The sequence below is a fragment of the Eubalaena glacialis genome, chromosome X (genome assembly GCF_028564815.1).
Source record: "Eubalaena glacialis isolate mEubGla1 chromosome X, mEubGla1.1.hap2.+ XY, whole genome shotgun sequence".
Lineage (NCBI taxonomy): Eukaryota > Metazoa > Chordata > Mammalia > Artiodactyla > Balaenidae > Eubalaena > Eubalaena glacialis.
The window spans coordinates 8,496,890-8,520,987 of NC_083736.1; the positions used below are offsets into that span (position 1 = coordinate 8,496,890).

The 24,098-nt window shown below is 41.4% G+C and overlaps 1 protein-coding gene and 1 non-coding gene across 5 annotated transcripts in view; one reads left to right on the plus strand and one right to left on the minus strand.

Moving 5' to 3' along the window:
* The window catches only part of MID1 (midline 1), a 376,934-nt gene that overhangs the window by 130,334 nt on the left and 222,502 nt on the right, over positions 1–24,098 (minus strand). Inside the window, exon 1 of one of the 4 annotated variants that reach the window (XM_061178726.1) lies at positions 5,744–5,861. The exons of the other annotated variants lie outside the window; for them this stretch is intronic. The gene's annotated coding sequence lies outside the window, so the exon portion shown is untranslated. Of the gene's footprint in view, positions 1–5,743; positions 5,862–24,098 lie in introns of those variants that run through there. 4 annotated transcript variants of the gene reach the window in all.
* On the plus strand, positions 11,390–11,462 carry TRNAK-CUU (transfer RNA lysine (anticodon CUU)). Its single transcript has one exon. It is a non-coding gene; the product is annotated as a tRNA-Lys (tRNA).

Sequence of the window (24,098 nt, forward strand, 5' to 3'; positions counted from 1 at the left end):
AAACTGGGGACGGAAACAATTCGCAGCTCACACCTCTACTCATCCACCGTTTGTGGTTCAGAAGAGGGCACAGAACAGTGAATGAAAGGAGAGAGTTGCGTGGGTGGCCAGATAACGCTGGACGATCTGCAGCTCTGCTATTAGCTGTGTGTCCCTGGGTGAGTGTCCACAGATGTTCCCTCCAATTCACTCCAATCACATCCCTCAGCAGCAAAGTCTTTGGTCACAGGATGCAGTTAAGCTCTGGATGCTGGAAAGCACTGGGCACCAGACATCTTTTCAAGAAACTTTCTTATAGATTCAAGACTTCGAAGGAAAGCACTTCTTTAAAATGGGAACTGAGTAAACGGATATTTATTTTCCACACCTCTCCCTTGCTCCTTTACCTCCACTCCCACCCCTCATTCTGTGTAGCACTGAGATCGGGCTTTTCTGATTTTCCTCTCTCTCCTCCAGCTAAGCAAAGCCTAGGTGTTTTCGAAAGGGCCAGCCAGCCTTCCATCAAATAGCCATCCAGGTTGATCCACGTAACTGCCTTCTCTGACGCCTAGGCTCATGTCTTGCAGCGCCATCTCTTTTCAGAATCCCAGTTCAGCACTGACAGTGCTTTGCTTCATTTACCGTAAGCGCTTCAACTCAGAGCGTGCATCTCATGGGACTCATCAGCTTCCCTCCCAAACCCATCTGCCTTCCAGGCCTCCTGGTGTCTCCTCATGGTGCTTCCATTCTCCTGATCGGCACAAGTCAGAGACCCGCCTCATTTTCTACTCCTCCCTTTCTGGGGCAGGCAGAATAACGGCCTCCCCCCCAAGGCTGACCACATCCTAATACCTGACACCTGTGGATGTTTTACGTTACAAGGCAAAGGGGAGTTCAGGTTGCAGATGGATTTAAGGTTGTCAAGCAGCTGACCTTGAGACAAGGGGATTAGCCTGGATCTTCCAGGTGGACTCAATGTAATCAAGGGGGGTCTTTAAATATGGAAATGGGAGGCGAAAGAGTAGAGTCAGATGATGCCATGTGAAAAAGACTTGACAAGCTACTGCTGGCTTTGAATATAGAAGGAGGCCACAAGCCCAGGAATGTGAGAAGCCTCCAGAAGCTAGAGAAGGTAGACAAACAGATTATCCTCTAGAGCCTCCAAAAGGAATACAGCCCTGCAGATACCTTGATGATAGCCCAGTGAGACCAGTGTCAGACTGACGACCCCCAGTGTTGTTTAAAGCCATCAAGTTTGTGGTAATTTGTCACAGAATCAATAGGAAACTGTACACTCTCCTTCCCCCAAATCCAAACCATTAGCCAAGACACGTAAATGTCAAACCTTAGTAGTTCTTTGACCGGTTTCTCTGTTCTCACTGCCTCTGTGTTGATCTAGATCTTTACTGCATTCCAAGACTACTGCCAAAAACAAACGAACAAACAAAAACCAAAAAAAAAAACCCCACAAAAATATCTCCTAATTTGATTTATTACCTCCAATCTTTCGTCTTTCAGTTTCATCTTTGCAACATGCTTCCGGCATCATAACTTTCTGGTCACTTCTCTTAAAGGCTCAAAACACTGAGCAGCTCCCTGCTGCCCAAAGTAAGAGTCCTGACATCTGATCTCCTTTTTCAAAGCCTTGCCCAACTTTCTCCCAAACTGCTTCTCTAACCCTACTCCGTATCACTCACCTCCTGTACCAGAGACCCAGTAAATGGGACCATTTTCTGCTCTTAGCAATTGCCCTTGCTTTTCTTCCTAGCACAAATCATTTTCACCCTTGTGAGTTTTTTTTTTTTTTTGGTTTCATGTTCATTTTCTTGTTTTTTTAAAATGACAGCCGAACCTCCTAGAAGCCCAAAGAGCCCTGGCCACTATTGTATTTGGGGATTTCATACTAAACAAAGAAGAAATGTTTTAAAAGATGGCTCTAAATAGTGTGACATGTCTGACATGTTTACAATTAGCCAAGTAAAGCTTTTCGCTGAAAAACACAAAACAAAATAACTACCCTAGTCACAAAATAACTAAAATATTTATTTGAAAATAGTATTTCTTAGTACACAACAGAGTGATCAGTAATGAGATTCAGGTTTAAAGTTATATGAGTCATCTTCTTTCATCATTCATTCAATAGAATCAGATTAGCTCTGGGACCGATACAGGCAGGCATGTGTGAGCACAAACACGAATCTCATATGGAGGTAACATTCATAGTCAAAACTTGAGACCAACAGAAAGACTGCGGGAGAGCTACCGGTGAGGGCTGGAGGGGTGACAGCACCTTGGCACCCAGGTGATGGTGAAGGTGATCTGGCTGATCCAGCTGCCTGGGCAGATGCCCCCTTGCTCCCTCTGGGCTCTAGGTGTCATCATCCTGAGCTAGCACTCATCCCAGGAGGAGGACTTTCCCGGAGGGAGAAGGGCTTTCTTTTGTCCAAGGTACAGGATACGGAAGGAAACAAATTGGAGGAGAAAGTTCCCAGTGGAAAAGGAAGGACATTGGGACTTAAAGAGTTCAGATGTAGGGTTTAGGCTAGAGAAGGGAGATGGCTGAACTCAGGATGGGTGCCCTTATGGATCACTGTGATAGGCCAGGGAGATGGAAGGTAAGAGGGTTCATATCTGTGTTCATATCTCTTGGATTCATCTTTTTTGCCCCCTCCTTTGAAGTAAAAGGCAAAACTACACACCTGACAAGTCAATACAGAGAAAACATTTAACCCCCTGCCTATGCTGTCACAACCCTTGTCACCATCCTGCTCGGTAGCTCATTTTAGAATTGCGCAACTCTATTGCTTGGAGTCTCTCCTGACTTCTGCTACGACTTAATGAAGATAACCTGCATCTTGAAGAAACATCTAGGACCCCTGTGAGGATGGCATGCATTGCAAGGTTTAATCCATGGTCAAAGTCAATGAGCAGACTTTCCAGTTCAAAACCCCAGTAGTATGGAAATTTTACCCATATAATCAAGGAGTGACCAAGGGGAAAAAAAAAAAAAAAAAAAAAAAGAAGTGACCAAGGATTACAAATCTCCAGACCAAGTGCATTCTATGAATTCAATCACCCAACTAGGATAAGGAGATATTCAATTGTCAGCAGGTCATCCCTGCGTTTTTTATTCCAAATTTCTCTTAATGGAGACCTTGACGTTTTAATCATAAGGTAAATCCATCTCTCAATGCTTCCCTACAATGTATTCTATGTCATGTCTGCATACTCCATCAACAATAATAATTTTTCTAATTGGGAGTATATGAAAAAGAACATGCATTCTAGCCACCTATAATTTTACTTTCAGTCCCTCACTTTGTAAGCTCTGGAAACCATCGCTATGAGGGAAATTAATGTCACTGGACCAAGGAATAAACTTGGATACCGACACTGGGTGGCCTGTGGTCAACTGTCAATATCAGGTGGCTCTCAGCCACTGCCTGGATGATTCCCAAGGACTTCCTCCGTTTTTCTCCCCCCCACATATCCTCTGGAGGATGGAAACTAAGCTTGATGTTAACCAAAACATACGTTTTACCAAAACATAACTGAGATTGCAAACACTGTCAAAACTGCACGTTACACCAAGCCACATAAAAATGGTTTGGTAAAAGAAATTCCTAAAAGTGTTGTGAAAATGAGACAGCGTCAGAAATGCTATGCATAAATTTAATTCTTTAAGAATTAAAAGAATTCTTTTAAATTTCAGAAACAGGATCAAGTCAATTTCCTATCCTCTCTCCTCACATGAGTAATTAAGGTTGAGTGGACTTACTGCCGTCTGGATTTTTGCTATGAGATCATCTCTATTACAGAGCCACAGGTGGAGTATTTTTTTTTTAAGGACTGTGGAACGATGTTTTTGTCTTGGATCGGCAGAAATACAGACTGTCAGAGGACTAAATACTTGGGAATTGGGAAACATTGGAATTGAACCTCAGTTGGTGAGGCAGGGTTTGCAACAGAGACTAAACTCAGAAAGGACGTGGTCTCATCTCAGAAAAATATAATCTCCAAACCCCAAACATGACCTAACAGAAACTCAGTAAAAACTGGGTGCTACACCCCAGATGAATTCACCAGAAATCGAGTATTTTAAAAAACAGAATAGGGCTTCCCTGGTGGCACAGTGGCTAAGAATCCACCTGCCAATACAGGGGACACGGTTTCGAGCCCTGGCCGGGGAAGATCCCACATGCCGCGGAGCAACTAAGCCCGTGCGCCACAACTACTGAGCCTGCGCTCTAGAGCCTGCGAGCCACAACTACTGAGCCCACGTGCCACAACTACTGAAGCCCGCGCGCCTAGAACCCGTGCTCCGCAACAAGAGAAGCCACCGCAATGAGAAGTCCGCGCACCGCAACGAAGAGTAGCCCCCGCTCGCCGCAACTATAGAAAGCCCGCGCGCAGCAACAAAGACCCAACACAGCCCAAAACAAAAACAAATAAATAAATAAATTTATTTTTAAAAAAACAACATAATACAAGCACTCAATGTCTGCACATTCAATCCTGGTTTAGTATTTAACTTTTGAGTTATAAAAACCACACAATAAAAATACTACCAGAATGCTAACTTTACTGATTAGTATCCTGGCTGATTTGAGAAGCAGGTGAGTCGGTAAATGCACAATAAAACAGAGCCATGGGATGATGGAAAGAGGGGCAAGGGAGATTCAATTGAATTTAATGGCATTCTGAAAGACAAGAAATTGAAACCACCACATAGGCTATATCCCACCGCAAATTACGGCAGAGAACAGTCAAAATGCAAAAGGGCTCTTAAATCAACAGTATAAATAATACATGGAATAGGAACAGGTGAAAAAAGAAGTGATCCCGTAACATTCTATAGGTAATGCCTCTGAAATATCACTGTTGTTGACCTCCGACCGTCAGCACACTCAAATTCATTCACTTCATTATGAGAGACGAGTAAAAAACTTCTGCGAACCAAGTTGTAGGAGGCCAGAGGGACTGATGGGGAAAAAAAGGGACAAGCATATAAGCACGGAGGCACTAGCCTCAAGTTTTAAAATAACTAATGAGTACAAGAGATATTTTTAATCGCTTGTCATTTCATCTGTATTCTAAGGAGTGCTGAAGTTCAAATGTTTTACCTGATACCTGAACTGAGAACCAGGAAAGACTTTTAATTTCACCCAACACCCACCTGGTGGAATTCATGCAAATTGAATTAAACTGTTCACAAACCCTTTCCTGTCCTTCCACATCTGTCTGGAACATGCTCATTTTTTAATAATTGGATCTCTAGGACATTCTTTAAAATAATCACATACTCTCTTGCCCATGCAACCTGATTAATAATGAATGAACATTCCTGAAAAGAATCACTTGGAAGCCTGGCAGATGTCTTTAGGGATACGAAGCCTTTAATGATAAGAATTAAGGAGAAATGGGAGCTAGGTCACACTGTCTGGTTATTTTAATTGAAACCCCCAGTCTTCCAAATTTACTTAACAGAATGCTTAAATACACCTTCTGGAGTTCATTTATACCAGCAGACAAGCAAAAAGACACAAATGACGACGGAAAAAAGCAATCCTGATTTCTGGAGGAACAGCTGCCCGATCCTGCCCTGTCTTAACAGTGAAGAAATCCCTTCAACAGTCTCAGAAACGCAATTTGTTCTACTGAAAGACGGATAAACAGGTTAAAAACAGGAAACAGAACATTTGTCCTTAAGAGTTCTTTTAGCATCTCTCCAGATTCTTACAAAAAGATTGCCTTGAATACCCACCAATGGACTGCACCCTAGTTCTTTTTGAAGAAACATCGCCGTAGGCAGAGGATGGGGACCCACGAAAGGACAGACAGGCCACCGAGACCAGATGGTGGGTGGCAGGCAGTGCTGGAGCGGTCCTGTGTGTCTGTGAGAGCGTCAACAGTGAAACACAACAGGAAAATCGACGCGACAATTCCAGGAAGGCCAGCTCCACCTCATCCACCCTGCCAGGGTTGCTGAGTTGAAGAATCAAAACTCCCTCTTGCTTTCTAACTGCCTTTTCCTCGGACCCTGCCGTGGCTTCCCTGGGCCCTGGCCCCACTCAGTGCTCATCTGAACCAAATGAAAAGGCAGCTCGGGTCAGGTCAACACCCACTGCCTCGTCTCCCCCTCCCCGAAATCATGACTTGGCACCAGGACCTGTACCCTCACTGCTTACAGTGACCAGCAGCGGGTCAGCGTCCTACAGCTGAGCGCCGGATGCCAGCTTTCCACACTGCCAACGGGAGCCGTCCCACCCCAGCTCCCGGGGTCACCAACGGGCACTGGCTTCCCTTGCGTTTTGATCCTTTCGGCCTCCTCCTGAGCACATGATCACATTATGCTCTGGACGCTGCTTTGTTTTTTTTTTTTAAATACTATACTTATTATTTTGCATCTATCTTCTGAATTAAAATATACCATCTGGAGAAGTTTTTTTTAACGCTCCGTCAGGAAGCATGATCTCTTGTAGAGACACAATAAAGCAGAGTCATTGTTTCTTTGAGAAAGAGAGATCTAAATTGCAATCTATCTTCCTGAGAAACAACTGAAAATATACATATGAAATATACATGTATGTCTATACACCCACAAGCAAGCTTTACATATATACACTACACATGTGTAGATATCACGTACACATATATAGACATATCATGTGTATATATGTACATATAATACAAGCATAAACACACACACACAAACACACAAAGCAAATCTGTGATGGGTGTCCCAAATTTCAGTCTCCAGAATGGCAAAGAAAGAGTGAATCGGGAATGGAAAGTAATCTTTTAAAAACTGATTGTCTGAAGGAAGAAAGGGAAGTAGTCTTCCTCAAAGCAAAAAAAAAAAAAAACCTGCCCTGCGCTGCAGTTCTTTCAAGGATGTTGCATATCACACTGCCCAAGGCAAAAAATTGCAACTAAAGTAAATCATCAGAAACGTGTAAAAAAAACAAAAAACCAAAAACATTTAAAAACCCACCCTGCTTGCGAACCTGCACAATTCGATTTGTAAACCAGACATTTGGACTCCGCCAAAGGTGTTTAAAGAACATTTTTTTTTTAACTTTAAAGAACATTCTTGATACAGGGCCAGCAGGAGGCAAGAATAGCTTCCCCGTGTCACCTGGTTCTCACGTTGTGACACCTACTTTCATGCCACTGCAACCCCTCATGGTAAACCAAAGCACGCCTCTCATGTTTGGACATAAAAATGCAAACATACATTTTCTTGACTTGTGTCTCTACTAATCATAATTTCATTTGTCTTTTAACAATAAAAAACGGGGTTACTCAATTTCACCGACAGATGACCTCCCTAAGAAGTTCTTACTGTCCATGGAAGGGACACACGTACATCATCCAATAGAACAAAAGAACTGTTCATCAAGAGATCTGAAAGCACCGCTTTTGTTAAAACAACGTTAAAATTGTCAAGATTTCTCCAAGACATTTTGGCGTTGTTGTGGAAAAATTAGCCTGAAACATCAGGAAACATTTACTCTGTCCCTCAAAAGCCAAAGAAAATGATAAACAACAACAAACTCTATCATCTTCTAGAGAGCATAATCTGACCACCTCAACAGGAAATTTCCCACTGTCAGGGGGTCTCTGACATTTCGTAGCTTTTAGAATTTATGTTAAGAAAGAAAGCATCCGGTTTTAAAGACAAATGGAACCTATTTTACACTAAATTGAAAATGACTGATGTTTTCCAGGTCTATGCTGTACCGGGTGTCAGGCAAGAATTTGGTTCTGAAGGCCGTGAGAGCAGACTTGAAAGAGAAGGAAGGGAGTGAGAATGTGTCACATCTAGTCTCCTGACAAAAATCTAAATCGAACCTTCTGGAAGAGCAGGCCCAACAGCATGGTGGTGGCAGAGATGGAGGCCACTGAGTCCTGTGAAACCACCCACAAAGGAAAAGTGCTCCAAAACTGCCTTCCCCGAATGCTTTTCCAAGTGTATATTCATAGTTCAGTAGGCACTTCCACATACATTAACAGAACTATTTCTATGTCTATATAAAATCCTATGTATGTCTACAGTGTAATTAGTTCTTGGAGCCATATATAAACATGCATGTGGATACATCTGTACACACCCACACACATACATGTACAGAAGCACCTTTGCAAAATTCCTTGGGACTTGCTAGTATTCACTCTTCACAAACCTGTGGGTTATAGCATCCCTCCTGCATGAGAAAAACTTTCCTTCCTCTGTGCAAAAACAGAAACCTGTAAATAATTTATATATATTTATATAAATTTATATATGAAAAACCAAAACAAACAAATGACCAAAAAAATCTGCCACTCATATCTGAAAAGGGTGACCTGGAAATCAGCAAAACCACACAAGAGGTCTAGTCTCTGAAGGACAAGACCAGCGGAGCTGGATTTTGACAGCAAGAAAATCCCACCTGGAAAACTGCTTGCCTCTTGGGGAAATGTTTTCTTACTTCATTCCTCCAACACTCCTCTGGAAGGCAGAGAAAATGCACATTCTCCCCTTCCCACTTCTTATCACCAGGAGGAAAACGTACCAGTAAATAGGTGCTGATGATGGCCAATGTGGCACAGCACAATTTTTCTCTTAAGTTCAATGACACGACACGCACAACTACGCACTCAGGTAATGACAATGTTACACAGGAACTACTTCTTATTGTAAGAAGAAGTAGTTCTTCTTGGGAAGAACTACAAGGTTGGGAAATTCTCTCAAATATGAGAGCTCCTTTTCTCAAAGGAAATCGCTTTTCCTCTCCGTTTCAAAGTTAGCCACACACAAAACCCTAGCGCTCACAAGACCCTGAAGCTACTTTGCGATCTTAAAAAATAAAGTAACCCTGCTTCACAACTCCTGGTTAACTTTTATGAAGAACACGTTTTAAACATTTCCCGTGATCACTCAAGCCCTACAGTCAGGGGATGCAGTCTTTTTTTTTTTGTTTTTAAAGGCAACAGAAAGAGGAGGGACTCTTTTGTTCTGAGTTGTTATTGTAAAGCACCACACGAGGGATGGGGAACACGGGAACAGGGCAATGAAAAGGATAAGAGTGCTGACAAATGAAAACAGGATATTAAGAACAGTGTCGGAACTGGGTGTCCCCACAGAACAAAGGCAGGAGGCTTCTTGGGAGAAATTTGAGCAAAAATACCTTGAACTGATTTCAATGCTAATGGATGAACTCGTTTTCCTGGCAGTAAGAGATCTTTAAAGTCTGGGGCAGTAAAATTAGGTTATCATTAACACACACACACACACACACACACACACACACACACACACAAAGTATCATAAAATTAAGACTGCTTTCAAATCACACTAAATCACCCACTTTTCAACTTGTGATCCACTTCTTGAAAATTCTACATCTATGTTTTGCCCCATCTAAAATAAAATACTCTTTTTTGTTCGATAACTGAGCTAACTTAGTATGTATTCCTAAGGAAATCAAATTTTTTGATTAGCATACTCTAACATACATTTTAAAGATAACCTTTAAATAGAGCTTTCCAGAACTCCCAGAGGAGCTAAGGAACGGGTTCTACATTGAGAAACAATCGCTGCAACTAACTTGCTAACATTAACATAACAGCCAGGTTTTGTCAAGTCATGCTTTTATCATCTTATACTTTTCTTCTGACGCAAATTCTGCTAAAGCTGCTAGTAGGACGATGCACTTAAGATCATCGGAGTTTATCTAGTTTATTGGACTTATCACACAATAAGAATTATTATTATTATTATTATTTGCAGTCTCTAAGCTAAAGGGGTTTAGAACAGTAAATAATATACCCTATCTTGCATTGCATCTAAAATTGCAAGCTTTTCCCCTCTTCTCTATGTTCTACTATTCTTCTTTTTTCCTTTCCCCATCCTTTCCTTCTATTGTGAGATGAGAGATGAACCGATAGGCTTTCGTCTTTCAGATCATGCATTTCATCCGCCTTTCTCTTTGACGTGTTGTCAGAAAACTCAGGGTTAAGCCCTGAGCTCAGTTGGCCCAACTGTCCTCGGTCTAGTTTTGGGGTGAGGCCATCGGTGCGGTGTCGTGCAAAGAAACGTGTACCTCAAAACCAGATAAACCTGAGTTCAAACCCTGGCTCTGCCATTTCCTAGCAAAGGCAGGCAGGAGCCAGCTATGCAATGTATCTTACACTCACAGATCCGCTTCCTATCTTCTACAGCTTCCTTATCTGTAAACTGTGACAATGAGAGCCATCTCAAAGGGTCCTTTGAGGATTAAGATGTGAAGCAAAGTCTTAAAATTGCCTGGCAAAACTGTAGCTCTCACATCCTTCTTCCCCTCTTGTCCTGAATCACCTCTTCCCACTCTTCTTTCAATAAATTCATTATCTGTAATTTTTTAAATTGGAAATCTCTTCAAACCATGTTCGGAAGCAGGAGGGTTACAAATCCATTTATTCATTCAATAACGTTCACTGAGTGTCTTATGTGAAGGAAGAGTATGAGTAATAATTCCTATTATTAATGTTAATTACTCTTTAATAATGGTCTCCACAAAGGCAATCTCATCCATTTCCTAGACTTGGATATACCTCTATTCATTACCACTGGATCGCCTATCATGATCTTGAGGCTTCAGTTCTCTGCTCCCCAGTGAAGGTCTCCCTTTCCCATATGCATCCTTTGCCAGAATTTGTGATTTTGCAGGAATTAAGGGACCCTGGCATGGGGTGGGGCATGTGAGATCATCAAGAACAGTGAAGGGTTTCAGATTTCTCCTACTTGCAAGCTAATCAGTTAGCCTCCTGGTTTCAGGGGTGCTGGCAGGAGACACGAGACTCCTGAATCAGAGACAAAGAACGTTTTGAGTCAGGGCACAGCAAGCAGCGCGTGTTTCCTGTTCATGTCGGTTCCCCTTGTCCCCAGGTCCCATGGAGCAAATGTCCCGGGTGCATGCCGCACACACAGGGGTTTGCATCACAGCTGAGCAACCCCAAGCTTAGGAAACCTGAATCTTTGATGATGCACTGCAAAAAAACAAGCCCAACATTTGCCCTGGAGAGAGTCATGATCTTTATTATAATGGACAACAAACCTGCTTTCTACCCTGGAGGGAGATGCTCTGTCTCTATCTTCCAAGGCTGTTCGCTGTACAAACATCCTTGAAAAGATAAGTCTGGAACAAAGGCAGTCAGTACCTCAGCTGACCAGGGGTACAGAAACGTGAGAGATCCATGGAGAATCATTCCCCAAGACATAGCTCCCGTCCCCTCCTGGAGAGCTGGCCAATAGTGGTCCCTAGAATTCAGATCACCACTGGGCTTTCTAGCATTGATGGCAGAGGCAGCTAACTTGCCATGAATGACCTCTGCACCATGGAAGACCACAGGTAAGAGGAGCTCATAAGAAAGTGTTCCAGGGAATTCCCTGGCAGTCCAGTGGTTAGGACTCGGCGCTCTTACTGCCGAGGGCCCGGGTTCAATCCCTGGTTGGGGAACTAAGATCCTCTAAGGTCAGCTGACGATGCACCAGGAAAACTGGCAGAGAGCAGGTACGCCCCACCCATAGGTTTTGCCCAAATACACAGAGCCCTTAATAACTTCCTTATTCGTCCCAAATCAGCCTGTATCTGGTCTGGAACTTCAACTCTTTGCTACTCTTAACCTAAACTCATTTTAAGAGTTTGGAAGAATAAGCCAGTTTTGTTACTTTTATGACATTAGAAATCCTATACGTACATTACTTTGGCTTTCTTTAAGCATTACAAAATTCTTTTAGAATTACTTTTGGAGTATAACCAGAGAGAAAGTCAATTCTCTGATTACTTTTTCATTCAACGGGTATTTCTGAGGTTTTGCTGTGTGCCAGGCACTGATGGAGGCCTCAGGGATGCACTGGTGAATGAGACAGCAAAGGTCTGCCCTGAGAGAGCTTACATTTTAACGAGAGAAACATAAAATGGACCAGAAAATGGACGAGAAAATATGGTAATTTCAAAGAACCATACATAAAATGAAACAAAAAGGATGACTTGATAGAAGGCAGAGGGGTGAGTGCAGGTCTCCTTTAGCTAGGAAGATATTTCTGCTCTGACCTGTGTAGGCTTTGCTGATATTTTGGCTTTTTCCCCTGCCCATAAACAAGCAAAGAACACCTTAATTTCCGGATAAAACTTTCCAGCATTTGAGCAGAGACTTGTGCTTTAACTTCCCAAGCTGTTAAATATTTAGTTTCAGATTTCCTTAAGGAATGATTTCTTTTTCAAGGACATTAAAATCCAACTTTGACTATTTCTAACATGAAAAACAAAAAGTGATGAATCATTGGAAATCAGTGACCTCTTTGTTTACTTGATCAATGCAGTTTGAGAGAGAAAAGCCACAATCACACTGTGGACCCAAAAAAAATAGGAATTATGTAGGGTAATTAGAATTCCCTAAATGTCTGAGTGTTTGGCGGCAGGAAGTTAAACCAAAGTTGAAAGGAACCATGGACATGCAGTTAAGGTTACAGGGAAGGGTGTGAAGGAAATTAATTGGGGCACTTCAAGAGTCATTGCTTTTCTCTGGACTTACCTGTTTTTGGTCTCTCTAGGAGAAGAAATTTCAGAAAGGAAAGGGAAAGAAGTGAGGAAACAGCACAGGGGAAATGAAGAACCAGGGCTTCACGACTGCAGGATCAAAGATGAGTTAATACTAGAACGGTCCCAATGCCTAAGAGCCCTGTTGGGGTCTTGCTGACAATAACAGCATTAACAAAAGGTATCTCAGCAGAAAGAAATCCACCGGCTAGGTAGAACTGGAATAGCTGCCAGATCATGATCGTTAGAGCCCATCTCTTCAAGAAGAGGCTAGAAGGCTAGAGACACCACAGAGGGAACTGTCATGGAAGAATAAAGAGTTGCTACTGTAGCTACAGCAGAGGCCAAGGCAAGGGTTTGGGGAAGTCTCAGCGGAGACTGTCAACCACTCCACACGGAAACACACAAGAAGGTTTAGGAGAGGATGGAGTGGCGAGTTATAAAGCAAACAATTCTCAGAGAGTGACATATCCCCAAGCCAAAGGCTTTCTGGCCTAAAAGCCAAGATTTAAACTGTTTCTTTGAAGTCTTGATAATTCTGCAAAAAGAAATATGTAAAACATATACATATTTCTGATCCATATGAAAACAAATCCCATAAATGTTATAAGCCTTCTAATGACTTTAAAAAAAATTCTCTCAAGGCAGGCTAAACTCTGAGATTCTTCTTGCATTATCAAAATATGTTTCCTTGTTATATTTTTGAGAGGTATTATAAATGTAATTATAAATGTAATTTATAAAACAGGAGGTCACAATATTACCTTGGAATTAATGTCAAATGGTATGATCTTAGGGTCTTGTTTGTTTGTGGTTTAGGATTATGTGAATCTTAAAGAAAAAAAGGTTCATTGTAAGCTACTAAGTGTGCATTTCATCTTGTACATTTCATCCTTTCATTGGATCAAATTCTGTAAGAAGCTGGCTTTTTGAATATAAGAAAAGGCGACATTCAAAGGACTCAGTATTTGAGATGCAATCTAGGGCTTAAAAATTCACTTATGAAAAAAATGTCTAGCTTTGAGAACAGTGACCTTTCCAGGTAGCTAAGCTATCTTCAAGTGGAAATATATTTATTTTGATAATAAATCAAAAACAAGTTTTAATGTCTGATTTATCATCTTTACGGTAAGGATTGCTGGGTCATCCCTTGTTACGAAGTTTCTTTAGCTTGTCCTTATTTAAATCAACATCCTCTAGATTCAGGGCTTGGCTCCAAACAATTCTGCCCGTTGTCTACATCTATTCTTTCCATTACAAATTCCTCCAAGTGACTCTCCCTCATAAATGGATGCAAATATTCCGTTTCACAACTCTATTCATTTTCTTCCTTAGAATACAGATTGGGAAATCGCTCACTCCTGGGGTGCTGGGCAAAAGGTGTAAGACAAGGGCAGTGTGACTTCCCAGAAGGGAGCTTTGTTGTGTCTGAGCCACTGCCAGGCAACCTCCGCCCAACATCAACGGCTAAAACATCACGGCCCAAAGAGGGGTGCTCTGCTCCCCTTGCCCGCCCCAGCCTATCAGCATCCAGAAGCAATTCTTTGCATGGGTGCTTCTTCATCAAGATCCTGACTGGCAGCTCCGAGGATTAAACTCAGGTCCTTTATGCACATTAGCCCCCTGGAGTGTTGAACTCCAAAACCTCTATTTTCTCCCCTGAGTCTACCCTGTAGCTCACAAAACCCTACTTAGCCACTGTGTTACACAGCTTTTCTCATTCTGGGTTAGTAAAAGAAAACAAAACAAAACACCAGACCCTACAACAATCTGATGGAGATGGTAATGATGGAGCATTTGGGGCGGAGTGGGCAGATTCCAAGTTCTTTCAGAGCTGAGGCTTGGGAACCCATTTCCCTTCTTTATCATTAAGACTTCGCATTCTCATCAGCAGAATCTTGTTGACAATGGCACAAACGATCAAGTGGTTGAATGAAAACCGTGTGTTTTGTATGTGTATACGTATACCCATTAAAAAAAAAAAGACCTCAAGACTAGTGAATGAAAATCAAGACCAGCGTCTTCTTAATCAAGCAGAATTTCCTGCTTAGTGACTGCATTAAAAAAAAAAAAGACCATCTGGCCTCTCTGCTACTTGAGGGTTTTCGCTCCTCACTTCCTGGTTATCTTTAGCAGAACATGATCATTTCACTTATAAATTCTTTTTACCACGATGCCGTTTCCTTCTGTGCACTACTTTAAGAAACAGAGAAGAAAACACTGTTCTATCTCTAGGAAAATAACTCCTCAGTTCTAAATGGCAGGTTTGAACGGGGAAAAGCATACTTGAGAGAGAAAGATGGAAGTCAAATCATAGTGAAAGCATTATCTACTCATATTTCTTTAAACATAAACGGCACTGCCAGGGAGCTCTATTTCTCTATATATGTATAGATGTATAGATATGTATCAATGTAGATGGATATATAGTAATAATTAAAGTCCAAAACCGAAAAGCCACCACTGCCCTGCTCATTTGAGGTGTTCACTGCCCTTAAGCACTCCTCAAGAAATAAGTCAGAAAATGGAAGATGCAGACTAGTATATATAGAATGGATAGACAACAAGGTCCTACTGTACAGCACTGGGAACTATATTCAATATTCTGTGATAAACCATAGTGGAAAAGAATATGAAAAAGAATGTATATATACATGTGTAACAATTGTTGTACAGCAGAAATTAACACAACATTGTAAATCAACTATACTTCAATAAGATAAATTAAAAGAAAAAGAAAATGGAATTCACTTCTGCATGGGAACTAAGACTACAATAAAAGTACAGTCAAACTTCAATTAATTGAAATTCTCTGGAAATAGAAGAGTTCTGGTTAATTTAATTTTCTGGCTAACTGAACTCCAAATAGAAACCTTTTTGTAAAATAAATCCCTGTTGAAGCATTCCTAAAATGCTTGAGTCCACGTTAGTTGCATAACTACCAACCATATACTAGATCTAATTGAAAGATTCTTAGGTAATTCCACATTTTATTGTTCCTTGAGATCATCATTATAAAAAGACCTTTTTCCCCCTTTAATCATAAATAGAGAAGATTTAAGAGATCGAGTTGAATGTATATTTGTATCCATGACAATCGATTTTCACATTAATCCAAAATATCACCTTTTTTCCTTGGATCTCTTGGAAAAGTATAACATAGAAAACTGTGGTTAATAGACAGGTTTAATTATTTTGGCAAAATTCAGGTAAGTTGAGGTTTCTGCATGTTTTCGTGCTAAAGGAAACTGACAAAGACTCCTTCTCTACCTGATGTCCAATAAGTATAAAAAATAATTTTTTTTAATTTTTAAAAAAATTTTATTGGAATATAGTTGATTTACAATGTTGTGTTAAAGTGTACAGCAAAGTGAATCAGTTATACATATACACATATCCACTCTTCTTTAAAAAAATAATTTTAGGGACCTCCCTGGTGCTCCAGTGGTTAAGACTCCACACTCCCAATGCAGGGGGCCCGGGTTTGATCCCTGGTCAGGGAACTAGATCCCGCATGCCACAACTAAAGATCCCGCATGCTGCAACTAAAAGATCCTGCATGCCGCAACTAAGACCCAGAGTGGCCAAATAGATAAATAAATATTTTAAAAAATAATTTTAATATAGTACTTCCAATCAATTTTATTAACACAAATTAAAGACCATGTAAATTCCTTTGATGTATATATTTAACTTCACTGAGAAAGCTCTAGGATTTAGGTTTCATAATGGAACATAATGGTGGCTCAAAACTGGTCCCAAATGGCCTTCCACAATGTGGTCACCACCAGCCCAGGCCTCACTTGGGCTCCACGGTCCAATTTCCCTCAGAACTGTACACCGTGCCACCTCAAGCTACAAATAATGACACCATATTGAACCAAATCACTGCCCAACAGAAAGAGACCTCTACTCTTACAGCAGGCTTGCTGCCCTTTGGTGAAGATTATCATAGAAGGGACTCCTGCATTGGGTAGGAGATTGGAAAATGTCAGCTAAGATCATTTCCAATTGCAAATACCTTACACTGTGTGTGGGAGGATAAGACTGGGGCTCCTACTCCTCCCTCCCTTCCTCCCTCCTCCTCCCCTCTCCTTCTCTCTCGCCCCCCTCACACCGCTTTTTTGGGGGGAAGGGAGGGGTATTACCATGCACTCATCCTCCAAGCAGCACTAGGCAAAATCTAAAGTATACTGACATCCTATTATTTGTCAGGAACTCTGTTAGCTACTGGGCACACAGAAGGATTTTTATAAAGATTTCCATAAAGGACTGAATGAAGCTGAAGGGATCAGCCATATCTCACTTATGGACCTACAAAACATCTCCTTATAGGTATTGATAGATCAATGATGCCAAAATTTAGTGGCAGTATTTTGAAAATGGTACAGTCGTTATACCCTAAAAATAGGCATTTATTGTAAGGCATAAATATACCCATTTATGTATTAATTTTACCAACTAATATATCTTTGGCACAAATATGTTAATCTAAAACTCAGTGGAGACCTTGACCATGATCAATGGAGTTTTCTTCTTGCTCATTTTGCCTTCTATGTATACTGTCTTCTCTCAGTATCTTTTCACAAAGTCTTGCCTTGAAGAAGGGTAACAACGCCCAAAACATAGGCACTTTTTTTTTCCTAAGGGCCCCTCAAGGAATACAATAGACCTAAAACCTTGGAGAGTTCTGCAGAGACTTTCTAAACTGGGAGACTCAAAAGCAGTGTTAAGGGACCCGAGGGCAATTCGGCTCCAACATCTGTCACGACAGAGATTTCCAGGTTGACTGGGTTGATATGACGTCCAAGGGTCTGGGCACGTAGCCCCATCACATTGAGAGCCGCCAAACACTCTTCCAGCTCATTTTTAGAAGCAGCATCAGGAAGTCCTGTAGACTGTTACCAACTAACTCGATGCGAAGTTGCTCTTTCATTAAATACTTAAATGGCTTCCTTAGAAAGGGGCAAAAAGGTCTCATGCTGCATTACTTAGTTAACTATTATACCCTAATAGACAGGGTCCTTGTATTGATTCTTCACTGCACAAAACAAAGAATATCTGTAAAAGGAATTAACTTAATGGAAATAATATTTATTTGGGGGAGCTGGAGACTTCCAGACAATAATAAAGAATGCATTAATATACCTAACACCCAAATGGTTGACAGGTAATGCAATTTACGTAAGGTTTCCTTTGAGTTTCCTCTTTTCAACCATTCCTTCATATACCCATTGCTGACATTTTTTTTTTTTAATACCAGCAATTTGTGGAGTACTTTATAGAAATTGTCTCTAATCCCTACCCGATCCCTAAATAGTCGGTATCATTTCCCCCATTCTGCAGATGGTGAAACTGAGGCTCAGAATTAAGGCATCTTGCCCCGGGCCACACGGCTGGCACAGGGCAGAGTCCAGTTTAGAATCTGGGTTTTTCTGACTCTTAAAGATCACTTTCCTCAGGAACATGTTGCTGCTATGTCCACAAGGAGTCCGAAGTTTCTGATGTACAAATGTAAAGAAAATTTGGATGCTGTAAATTCGGGTAGGGCTTCAACTACTTCTGAACTTTAATAAAAGACGACTAATACTTAAGCATTGGTCGTGCGTCTTCACCAGGAGCCAGTCAGGAATTTCACAAGCTCAGCACTCCCCAGTCTCCCTTAGAAGGACTGACATCTGGATCGTATTGGCAAGTCGGTGCTTTAAACATGAGAGAAAATTAGGACAAAAACCTAACACTGAATTACTTCCACGAGTTCACGCACCAGTATCTCCCCAAGTACTTTCTTTTTTAATATATAACCAGCTTGTCATCCATCCTTCCTATGCAGTGAACAATGACTGTGACCTCCCAGTTAGCAAGTTCACAGGAGAAATATATCAGTTATAATTAATGTTTACTAGAGTAAATGTAAATATTTAAAAACACACAACTGTTCTAAGCACATGTGATTTCCATTTTATTTTATGAAACACTAAAAATCCACTTGTCCGTCCCATTAATTATAACCTGCTCTCAGCCCTGACCTGTACATAACTCCCTCTGACGTAAACTGGAACAAGGCGCTCAGGATGGAAGCAGCCTATACCCCAACTGGGCTACAAAATGTCAAGTTCCCAAAGCTCTCAAAAGTGGAACCTGACGTTTTTCTAAGATTAGAGGCAGTTGATGAATTTAAGAAGAGGGCTTAAAAACTCACCACAGTTAAATCCTACAGTAAGTCCTGAAATATCCAAAATAAACAGGACTAAGGGGGCTCTGGGGACACCAAAACCTCACGAAAAGAGAAGAAACACTCTCTAGTAGGTGGTATTTCTTTGCAGAAAATAATGTACATGCATTCAAGCAGCATTAAGAAGAATGCAACAATAAACTTGGAGGCATGAGGCCCTCTTGAGATCTAAAGGAGTCACGAATGGACCATGCAAAAAATTTCTGCTACATGTGAATGATTGCGTTTACACTGCCTATTCATCCTAAATGTTGAAGGCAAAAAAAAGAGAATGGATTACCCTTCTAATAGTACCTTTCTTGACACAATTATAACATGGATTCATTTATAAAATTCCCCCAAAGCAAAATGCCTGGAAGAGAATCTAACCACTAAGAAGCAACATTTGGTAGGTCGATCTTCCCAGCCATTTTTCTATACATCTTATCCGCAAAAATGGGATCAGACGTCACATTTGATTTTGCAAGTTGGTACATTAAATATAAAAGATTGGGTGATTTTTCATGTTCAGAGACCCTTCTGATTCCTCAACACTAATCTTAAGTACCTTTTAGTACAACTGAAGTATTACTGCCACTTGCCAAATCAAACAGACCGTGTAAACTGAAGATTTAACAGTATTAAAATGTGAGCAATTTCTTTCTTCCCATTACAACATGCATTGTAAGCGAGGGAGGTACTGCCCCTGGGGAAAGAAAATTAGTTCTTGGTGGCAAAAAATCTTCCTCTTTTGATGGACAAAGCACAGATATACGTAAATAGATATACGATATAGTTGTACTATTAAAATTTCATGGAGGGGGCAATTAGGACAAAAATGTTTTAAAAGGCTCCATGGCGGATCAGTAACGAAAAGAGGTTGTGAAACACTGCACTACAGCATCAGACTTGTAAATAGGGGCCTTTACATTGCTGGAATTCAAAAGATGAATTTTTCCATTTTAAATGTCTCGCCCTTGAATGAATTCCAGCCCATTTCCGAGTTGGAGAAACCAAGGTTCCAAGAAGCAGATCTTTACAGAGTTGACTTTCTGTGATACGCCTGCGGTCAGCTCATGTTATATCTGCCACGTTCTGACTAAAGACTCAGTGGGGTCTGGATTAGGAGGCACATGTTGGGTGAGAAGATGCTTTGAAGACAGATGAACAGATCATCTCTGAAAGGCCTAGGACGGGGGGAGTCCGCGTTTCAACACTTATGAGCTCTTGCTCTGTGCTGCCCTCTTGTGCTGTCTGGGCCTCCAACACGTCTTTTCCCAGTAACCTTAAGATGCCCCAGATCGATGGACCATCTGTCCTCCAGTGTTTCACGGCACCCGCACCCAGGAGGAGGTCACAGAGAGAACGCCCAAAGACATAGATTTCCTTGCAGGAAGAAGCAAGTGTGTCGGGGAGGAAGGAAAAGCCATAGCGTTTCCAAGCTGAAAATCTTCATCACCTTCCGTGGGGGACAGAATGCCAAAAACGGTGGCATTCTTGCCTTAATCCCCAGAACCCATGAACATGAGATATCACTGCCCTGATTGTGCTGTGTTATACACAGCACAGTTGACGTTAGGGGAAGATGATCCAGATGGGCTTGACCTGACCACACGGGCCCTTAAAAGCTGAAAGCTTTTTCCACTTGAGAAGGAACGTAGGTGGCCCCTAGGAAGAAAGAGTGGACCCCAGTTGACAGCTGTCAAGCAAATGGAGAGTTCATTTCTCCAACTGCAAGAAAATGAATTTTGCCAACAACTGGAGTGAGCTCGGCAGGAGATTCTCCCCCAGGGCCTCCAGATCAGAGCCTAGCAAGGCCAACACCTTGATTTCAGCTTCATGAGACCCTGAGCAGAGAACACAGCGGGCCACCCAGACTTGTGACCTACAGAACCATGAGCTAACAAATGGGTGTGGTAATTTGTTACGCAGCCGTAGTAAGCCAATACACCTTCCCTTCGTCTACTCTACAATCATACCCATGGGTGGCATCCTGGCAGTATCTGTCTCCTAGGTCACAGACCCCGGTCAGCGACATCAGTTCAAATAAAGTTTCCAATCTTGGGATTCTCAGACCGTCTCAACCCTTTGAGAATCTACAGTCAATCCTGCCTAAGGGATCAACTGTCCCTTAGGCAAGGGACAGTTGATCCCTGCCCTGATCAACTGTCCCTTAGGAAGATTTCCATCACCTTCCACTTAATGATCAAGTATCAAGTTCTCCGTGCTCACCCGCCTTCCCACCCTCCACCACCTGGTTTACTGAGTGCTTAGCATCTTCTCCAGCTCACGCATCCATCTGATGTACTTCGCTTGAATTGTCTTTTAACTGCTTAGAACTTTTTTCCTACACCTAGAATGTTTCATCCACTTCACTAAGTCCCCAATGACTTCATTTTCCTATAATGGGTTGCTCAAAGGATCAAGTCAGAATACTCTTCCACGCCTTCATTTTCTGTAGGAAAACTAGAAGCAGTGATTGTTAAGTCATATGCCAAGGTACAAAGAGTAAGAAGGGGATTAGGCAACAGACGTGGCTGAACTTGAAGTTTTCTCAGTACAATCATCCCTCAGTATCCAAGGGGGGTTGATTCCAGGACCCTGTAGCAAAATCCACAAATGCTCAAGTTCCTTATTTAAAATGGCCCATTTTTTACATATAACTTACTGCACAACTTCCGTATACTTTCAGTCATCTCTAGATTACATATAATACAGAATACAATACAAATGCTACGTAAATAGTGGCAAATACAATGTAAATGCTACATAAATAGTTGCCTGAGAGGCAAATTCAAGTTTTGCTTTTTGGAACCTTCCGGAATTTTCTTTTTTCAGAATATTTTCAATCTGCAGTTGGCTGAACCCACAGATGATGGACGACGAGTGGATGCCGACAGTATTTCATCACCTCTTGTACCTGCTGCATGTTTAAAATCTTTCTAGGCCTCATCTTCCTCGTTTGTAAAAGAGTAATAGTAATATTTAACTCATAAAGCTGCAAGGAGGAAAAAAACGGTGACGGCCCATATAACAGAAACTGGATTATGCAAAAAGTTAAATATCACCCGTGCAATGAACTCGGGTAATAGCTTGCATAAAATACTTTCAATTTTTCAGGAGGTAGCTTTGTAAATGATCTCTTTATCTCTTCTATTATCACAAGAACAAAGTCACAGTTAACCTTCTTTAAGGCAGACTTTAGCCTTGACAGTAGACTATGGTATGATGTGGAAATCATTACATTTGCCCTTAGGATGCTGCATTCATTACGCTGACCAATAACAACAAAAGAGTTTTAGGATCAGGAAAAAAGTTCTGCAGTTGTTATACTTGTTAGGATATTTCTGTTGGTTCTCCTGTAAAGTTCAGTAAACCACAAGCCCCCTGAGGACGGTACCCATGTTCAATTCATCTTGCGTATCTACAAGGTCTGCTGAGAACTATGGCCTCAGCAGGCACTTGACTTATTTATGCACCAAAAGAAATCAGTTAAAAGAGTGAAATTTAAGCAGAAAACTGTGGTGAGCTCAAAAATTGATTTTTTTCCTGAATTTTCCTATTTACGATCCTAGTCAATATGGGTTTCACTTTCCTTCAAATTAACAGATCTCAATACTTCTATGACAGAACCAAGGAGGGTTATTTGGGGGCGGGGGGTGCAGGAAGTGGGCCAGACCTCCCCCAAGTCTCCATGGTCTTCAGCTTCTGACTTGTGCTCAAATCAGAAAATAAACTCAAAAACAGTGATATAAGATGGCTGACATATTTCAAACTGTTTTCTTCCTTTTGCATATCCAGCCCATCACCCAGGAAGTATTTCCAGTGTATTTCTAATGGCCACATCCTGTAGGAGCCATCTAATACCAACTGCTCCTTTGTGGATTGGAACATTGGGGACTTCCACGTCCAGATTTAAGGACACCTGCAGAAGAGCTATTCTTTCTGTAAATCACTTGTTATTAAAATAACAATGGATGCACTCATTAGTCAAAGATCATCCTTCTGGAAGTGTATCAAATGCAGATAAACTATAAAGAAGCATCGTTGATAGTTTCTTTTTAAAAAATGTGAACTTAATGAATAACTTTGCTGTTAAAATTCAGCAGCCAGGGGCAATGAAAAACTCCCAGGACTTTAAATTCACGGCCTTGGCAGACTTCTCAATGGCCTATGTTCAAGATATCCATAGCTTCCCTGACTTAAAAATCTCAAAACCACACAAGGTAGCATTATTATAGTCTAAACACACTTTAGAAAAGATACTATTTGCTGATTTTTCTTTATTTGCTAACAAGGCAATGAAGTCTCTCAATAGCTCGGCCTTCAAACAGGTGGCATTATTTGCTGCTTTAAGGTGTGTACACTGGCTTAAGGAATGTAACATGCTTCAAAACAAAGTGCTGATCAATCCTAGTACCTTTCTGAGCCATTACCCTGGAGTCTGCCAACTTCGGCCAAGGCCAGATCTAGCCCTCTGCTTGTTTTCTGTGGCCTACAAGCTACAAGTGGTCTTTATGTTCTTAGGTGGTTAAAAAAAAAAAAATCAAAAGAATAATATTTTGTGACCCAGGAAAATGATATGAAATTCCAATTTCAGAGTCGACAAAAAGCTTTTTTGGAGCACAGTCACCTCCAGTTGCTTACCGATTGTTTATGGCTGAGTTGAGTAGCTCTGACAGAGACTGCATGACCCTCAAAGCCCAGAATATTTACTATCTGGCCTTTACGAATAAGTGTGCTGAACACTGGCCTAGATTTATGTGGTATGAGAATGGTGCAAACAGCCCAAAACTTTGCCCCCCTAGGAGTTCGGGTCTGTCCATAGATCCTGGAAGTCTCATGACCTAGCTCTGAGCATTACCGCCCTTGTTACACTTAAACACACACACACACACACACACTTTTTCCTAATTTGGGGGGAATGAGGAAGGAAGAAAGTAACCAACAGCAGGGTCAACCTCCAGTCTCTATGGTTGTGGGAATATTCTGCTTATACCCTTCAGAGAGACAGAATAGGAGTATTTGAAAATCCGGGAGAAAATCTACCAAACAATTAGCAAGTGGTTCCTGACCTTTTAACCACTACCATCCCCCTTCCCTTGTTTAAGGGGAGGAGGGGTAGTGGTTATCTTTGTTAAAAACAGCTTCATTGAAATATAATTCACATATCACAAACTCAATCACTTAACGTGTACGATTCAGTGGGTTTTAGTGTCTTCACAGAGATATGCAACCATCACCACTAATTCCAGAACACTGGCATCACCCCAAAAAGAAACGTCCCACCCAGTAGCAGTCACGCCCCATTCTCCCCTCCTCCCAGCTCCTGACAACCA